The 6,481-nt window shown below is 44.7% G+C and overlaps 1 long non-coding RNA gene across 1 annotated transcript; it reads right to left on the reverse strand.

Moving 5' to 3' along the window:
• Positions 1–1,812: 1,812 nt before the first annotated feature.
• Positions 1,813–5,212, reverse strand: LOC111735739. The gene is made up of 3 exons (XR_002778951.1): positions 5,060–5,212; positions 3,736–3,932; positions 1,813–2,455 (listed from the first exon to the last, which is right to left on the reverse strand). It is a non-coding gene; the product is annotated as an uncharacterized LOC111735739 (long non-coding RNA).
• Between the last annotated feature and the right edge of the window lie 1,269 nt (positions 5,213–6,481).

Below are 6,481 nucleotides of genomic sequence, written 5' to 3' on the forward strand. Positions count from 1 at the left end.
TCAGCCAGTGTTCCCATGGGCGATGGCCAAACAGTAATTTTCAGCTTATATACTATTGATTATTTTTCATGCCACGCAAGCAAGCAGGGTTACACAGGCTAAAATTGGCAGTTAGCGTATGAGCTCATTGTTACAAGTTTCATGATTAACAGAGTGTGGTTAGGGGTTCCAGAAACTAGGCCTAAGTTATAGACTTCTTTTGTCCAGTTTCAGGTTTTAATTATTCTTTAACCCTTTCACATTTCAGCGGGCTATTACATTCCCCACTGGTTTTCTTTAGAATGACTCAATCTTCGAGTCAGAAGTCGGGATTTCTGGCCAATGGGTCGGGGCTGACGCTCCTAAAATTAAAATCTTTGCCCCAGTTATATTGGATTGGATTAAACTCTTAACCCATTTGATCAAGCATGGCCCAAAGGTCAGTAATAACAGCAGAATTATCAATGGTCCTGCTATAGCCGACAATAACGTGGTTAACCAAGAGTTTCCATTAAACCAAGATTCATACCAGTTGCTTCCTTGTTTTAACTTCTCATTTCTGTCTTTTACTCTTTGTCTAATTAATGCTAAACTATCCCTAATAATTCCAGAATGATTAACATAAAAGCAGCAAGTTTCTCCTAGTGCTACACACAAACCTCCTTGCTTAAGAAATAAGAGGTCTAAACCTCTTCTATTCTGCAGTACTACTTCAGCTAAAGAATTAAGAGATGTTTCAAGATGATTAATTGATTTCTCTAGAGTGCTTAATCGTCATTAATCTGCTTTGTGAGCCAGGCCATACCTTGGTTCCCTGTAAGCAAAGCAGCAGTCCCAATTGCAGCTGATCCTGCCACTCCTAGGCCAACTAGGAGCGGCACAAGCACTGGAACTGCTCGCTTACGCCGAGGATAGTTATATCCTCCCCCCAAATCCATTGCTTGTCTCCCTTCTTGTCCGCTCATCATATACACCTGAGGTATAACATGAACCAGCACACAAAATCCAGTATTATTTTTCCAATAGTTAAGATTAATACAGGGAGTTAAACCAGTATTACGAGCAAACCAAGTGCCACTAGGGGCCGCTAAATAAGTAGAAGAGGTGCTATTTACTAAAATAGATGATTTACAATTTTCCTTATACCTAGATTTATCAACTCTATAAGTGTTAGTATTCACACAAGTTCCCTTTCCTTGTAAATCTCCCAACGTTACAGATGGGTTTTTGGTTCCCCAAGGGCAAATAGTAACATTCGGAGATGTTACATTCCTAATAGCAGTTTGATCTGTGCCAAGGTTAGCAATGACACCAAGTCCTACATAATAAGGTGGGGCAGGGTTCAGACAAAACCAACAATCGTTTGTAGCATTTGAGTTACTGTCATTAGCAAACTTATAAACATTATTCAGCATGGTCAAGACAGATTCAGGAGTATCCCTGGGGGGTCTATAAGGCTGTCTAGGTCTATGTCCTTTGTTGGCATTATTAGTGCTCCTAGTAATTGCTGACTGTGTAGGAGTTAAGGCGTTTAACCCTCCGTCATTAGGCCTAACAGGACCTAGAACTAATGGTGGCATCCTGACAGGCTTTTTCTGTATTATTATTAACACTCCAGGATCAGTTCCAAAAACATACAACCTTAATCCCCAGGTTTTTCCAATCACCTAAGATGGATCTTCCCAATTTTTGACAGTAAAAATGACAGGATTGCATTTCCCTGCTGTGGCACAGGAAGACTGACTAGGTCGTGTAAGAGTCAGAAAGGGGTCTGTGTTCTTCCAAGGGGCTATGGTTTCACAACCCCAATGGCCACAATAATATTGGTTTAGCTTATGGCAAGTGCTTTGGCCTTCTCTGGGACACATATATAACTGTACTTGTTGAATACCTCTTTCTTTGTCCTCCCTGCCACAACCATACCAGGGGCCAGATAAAAAATTAGCTCCTGGACCTCTAGGCAAGTCATCACTTATAAAATTAAATTTCTTTCCTAATATATCATACAAATCCACATGAAATGTACGCTGGTACATAGTCTGGTTTACTAATATGGGGATGCCTGTTTCTAATTTAATTAATTCCCATTTAGCCTGTTGAGGTTGATGAGGGTTCCCTTTTACATTATTGATAACAATTAACCCAATTATAATTATTCCCGCGAGAGTCTTATCTTGAGTGGATCCTCTGTGGGTGTTGCCTTCCATTTCTCTGTCTCCGGGGGAGGTTGAGCTGTCTTAAGGCGGGTATGGTGAATCCAATGTCTTTTCCCTGCAACCTTGACAGCTGTTGGTGTGGTTAGAGTTACTGGAAACGGACCATCCCACTGGGGCTCTAAGCTAGCAGGCTGGATCTTCTTTATCCACACCCAATCACCTGGATGATGTGGGTGAGGCTGTGATGTCCCCGCAGTCGGTCTAGCAGCTTTAATCAAGCCCTTGACTTGATTTTGGGTTTGTTGCAAGGCCTGTAGAGACTTAAGGAGACTTGTATTATTACTCATTGTAACCTTTTCAATTCCAATTTTAGGGAGTAAAGGGGGAGGTCTCCCAAACATTATTTCATAAGGGGAAATTCCCGTAATATATGGAGTACACTGGGCCCATAACAAAGCAAAAGGAAGAAGGCTCACCCAATTCTCCCCAGTTTCCAGCTTAAATTTAGTTAAAGTTTCCTTAAGTGTTCTATTTATCTTTTCTACTTGTCCTGAACTCTGAGGTCTGTAAATACAATGTAATTTCCAATTGATCCCTAATACCTTAGCTAACATTTGACTTGTTTGGGCAATGAATGCCGGGCCATTGTCGGACCCCAATGATAAGGGCAAGCCAAATCGAGGCACTATTTCTGTAATTAATTTCTTAGCTACTACTTGTGCAGTTTCCTTCTTTGTGGGGAAGGCCTCAGTCCATCCAGAATAGGTGTCAATAAATACCAGAAGATATTTAAATCCAAAAGTGCCAGGAGCAACTTCTGTAAAGTCCACTTCCCAATGCTCTCCAGGAGCTTGTCCTCTTAATCGAGTGCCGATATTTTCCTTTGGGATGGGGTGAGGGTTGACCTGTGCACATATTGGGCATCGTGCACTTACATCCCGAGCCTTTGAGGTTAGTCCAGGAATATAATAGTCTCTTTTTAGCAGTTCAATTAACTTAGTTCCTCCAAGATGGGTAGCATTATGCATCTGGCTAATTAAGGTGTTACCGAGCGCAGCAGGGAGGACCGGCCTTCCATCTGGAATCCAAAGCCACCCATGTTCAAACTTCCCGTGCAGTTGCTTCCCCAACTCTATATCTTGGGGGCTATAGTCTAGAGCCTGTGCCAAGGGGGGCACAAGAAGGGGACCAATTATGGCGTTAGTCCCCACTGGTTTTCTGGCTACTTCCTTTGCTGTTTTATCTGCCAAGCGGTTTCTTTTTTCTTACCGCTCCTTCCCCTGTTTGATGGCCAGGGCAATGGATAATAGCCACTTTCTTAGGTAGCCAGATAGCCTCCAAAAGAGCCAAAATCTGCTCCTTGTTCTTAATTTTCTTTCCCCCTGATGTCAATAGTCCTCTTTCCTTGTACAGGGCTCCATGTACATGTGCCGTTGCAAAGGCATATCTACTGTCAGTATAGATGTTTACAGTTTTATCCTTTCCCCACCGTAAAGCTTGTGTTAGAGCTATAAGTTTAGCCCTCTGTGCCAATGTCCCATGGCTTAGGGCCTGTGCCCATATCACATCCCTGACCGTTATTATGGCTGCCCCGGCATACCTTACTCCGTCGGATACAAAACTGCTTCCATTGGTAAATAATACCACATCCGGATTAGGCCACGGCTCTTCCTTCAAGTCTGGCCGTAGTCCAGTTACCTGCTCAAGGTGCTGAACACAGTGATGCAATGGAGCCTGCGGGTCATCATCCGGGAGCAGCGTGGCAGGGTTCAGGGCTGCAGTTTTCAAAAACTGGGTCTGTGGGGGGTTAAGCAACAGTACCTGGTACTGAGTAATCCGGGCATTGGAAATCCATCTTTCAGGAGGGCTGCGCAGCATGGCTTCAACTGCATGTGGAGCCACAATTTCAATATTTGGGCCCAAGGTCAATTTAAAGCGTCTTTGGTCAATATAGCAGTAGCAGCTAGTGCTCTCAGGCAACTAGGCCTTCCTCCAGCCACCGGATCTAGTCTCTTTGAGAGATATGCCACTCGTTGCTTAAATAGTGGCTTTTAATTTCTGGAGCAAATCTTTTCCAAGCAAAGGAAAAGGACATTCAGGCATAACTAAAAACGAAAGCGTGATGGTTCCCTTTCCCAAGTCAGTAATTTTTGCCTGTGTCCATGGGTATGCCTTCCCTTTCCCAGTGGCTCCTTGAATTACAGTCTTTTCTTTGGATAACAGACCAGCAGTTTCTGTTAAAACTGAGTAAGTTGCACCAGTATCAGCTAAAAAGTTCACAGGTTTGCCCCCTGCTTGTAAAGTTACCTTGGGCTCTCGGGGGCTCATTAGATAAGAGCCCTGACGCCCCTATTCATCTTCCAAAAGAATGAGGGGCCTTTTTTCTTCTGACCTCCTGGTTGCTCCTTTTCAGGGCACTCATTCTTCCAATGTCCTTTCTTTTTGCAAATAGCACATTGGTCTCTTCCTAGCGTAGGTTTTCTATTTTGGCCTTCTTCGTTGCTAGGTCCCTCTCTATGGTTAGGGTTTTTTTTTTTTTTTTTTCCAAGGAGGTTGGTTTCCTTGTTGTCCCACAAACATGACCTTTTGCACACCGTCCCTATTGTTAAAGACCTTCTGAGCTATTTCTAATAATTTGGATAAATTTTCTCCTTCAAAACCTTCCAATCTTTGTAACTTCTTTCTAATGTCAGGGGCCGACTGACTAATAAAGGCCAAATTAATGGCTCTTCTATTGTTGGGGTCCTCCGGGTCAATAGGTGTATATAAGCGGTAAGACTCTAATAGTCTTTCCAAGAATGCTGCAGGTGACTCGTCCTTAGTCTGAATTACTTCACTTACCTTGGACAGATTTATTGGTCTACGTGCAGCAGCCCGGAGTCCCTGTAGCAGAAACTGGCGATACCTTAGGAGAGCCTCCTTACCTTGATCTGTATTTGGATCCCACTGGGGACGTTGAGTCGGAAACACAGCCTGTAACCTGGTTAAGTCTGCTGTAGGCTGCCCATTTGGGTCTGTTACTCCTCTAGCCGCCTCCCGCAAAATTCTTTCCTTTTCTCCAGTAGTGAATAAGACCTGTAAGAGCTGTTGGCAATCATCCCAAGTGGGCTGATGGGTAAAGAAAATAGACTCTAAAAGGGAGGTTAGTCCTTGTGGTTTCTCTGAAAAGGATGGCGTTTGCAATTTCCAATTATATAAATCACTAGTACTGAATGGCGAGTAGATGACAGTAGGCTCACCGCCACCTCCTGGAATCACCTTCAATGGGGCTTGAACAGATACTGGCTCTTTTCAGGGAGGTTGAATCAGGGGAAGGTGGCTTGTGACCCCTAGACCGGGTTACAGGAGGTTCCGGTCCCTCCGGAGGAGGACGTCTACCCCTATTTCCATTATAGGGTGGCGGATACCAGTCATCCTCCGAGGGAGGTCCCTGCAACACCGGTGGGGGCTTCTTAAAACCCTGGGGTATGGCTGCCATTACAGTAACGGGTGCACGACTGCAATTCTGTAAGTATTTAGGGGCATCAGAAACTACATCAATCCAAACATCAATATAAGGAATTTGGTCAGGATGCCCAGGGTTTCTATAAATCACACCTCGAACCCGGAATGCAGTCTGCATGTTAAATGATCCCTCGGAGGGCCATCCTACTCCGAAGGTCGGCCAATCTAATTGACAAAAGCGCTGCAAATCAAAAGGGGTTACTGAAGCACCATAGGCCCTTGCCCTACGACGAAAATCTTTAAAGTTGTTAAGCATGCACTGTAACGGAGTTAGTTTGCCCTGTGATTGTCCCATAGTTCCACAATAAAGCACACGAAGCAAAACAAAACAAGACAGACACAGACTAACAAACCAGAACAGGACTGAGAAAACTGTCGTCACAGTCTCAGTCGACCGCCGACTTACTTGTCGCGTCCGACGTCCGCACGGTCCCTGGGCCCCCTACCAGAAACTGCCTCAGCACTCCCAGGATCGTGCTCCGCAAAGCGAGAAACCACAGGCGGCGGGCTAGGGCAAGTGCCCTAGAGGCCTCCCCAACCGCAAATGGTCCAACGCCCCGGTGCACTGATCAATTTTCCCACAACGAGAAGATCTCGCTGGGGCCTCCAAATGTTGTGTCCAGAATAACCAGACCCAACTTGAGTGCTCTTAACCAGGAGACAGTTTATTAGCCGGCGGCTGTCCTTGCAAAGGAGCAGCCTCGAAATGCCAAGATACAAGGTTTTTAAGCCCTAAATCCTATTCCTCATTCTGTCTTAAACACAAAGGTCCATCTTTCTCCTATTCACTACCTGTCAACCCACTGGTCAGGTGTGCAAGCGGGAAGTACAGAAGCAGAAAG

Source organism: Pteropus vampyrus, unplaced genomic scaffold (genome assembly GCF_000151845.1).
Source record: "Pteropus vampyrus isolate Shadow unplaced genomic scaffold, Pvam_2.0 Scaffold1000006179, whole genome shotgun sequence".
Classification (NCBI taxonomy): domain Eukaryota; kingdom Metazoa; phylum Chordata; class Mammalia; order Chiroptera; family Pteropodidae; genus Pteropus; species Pteropus vampyrus.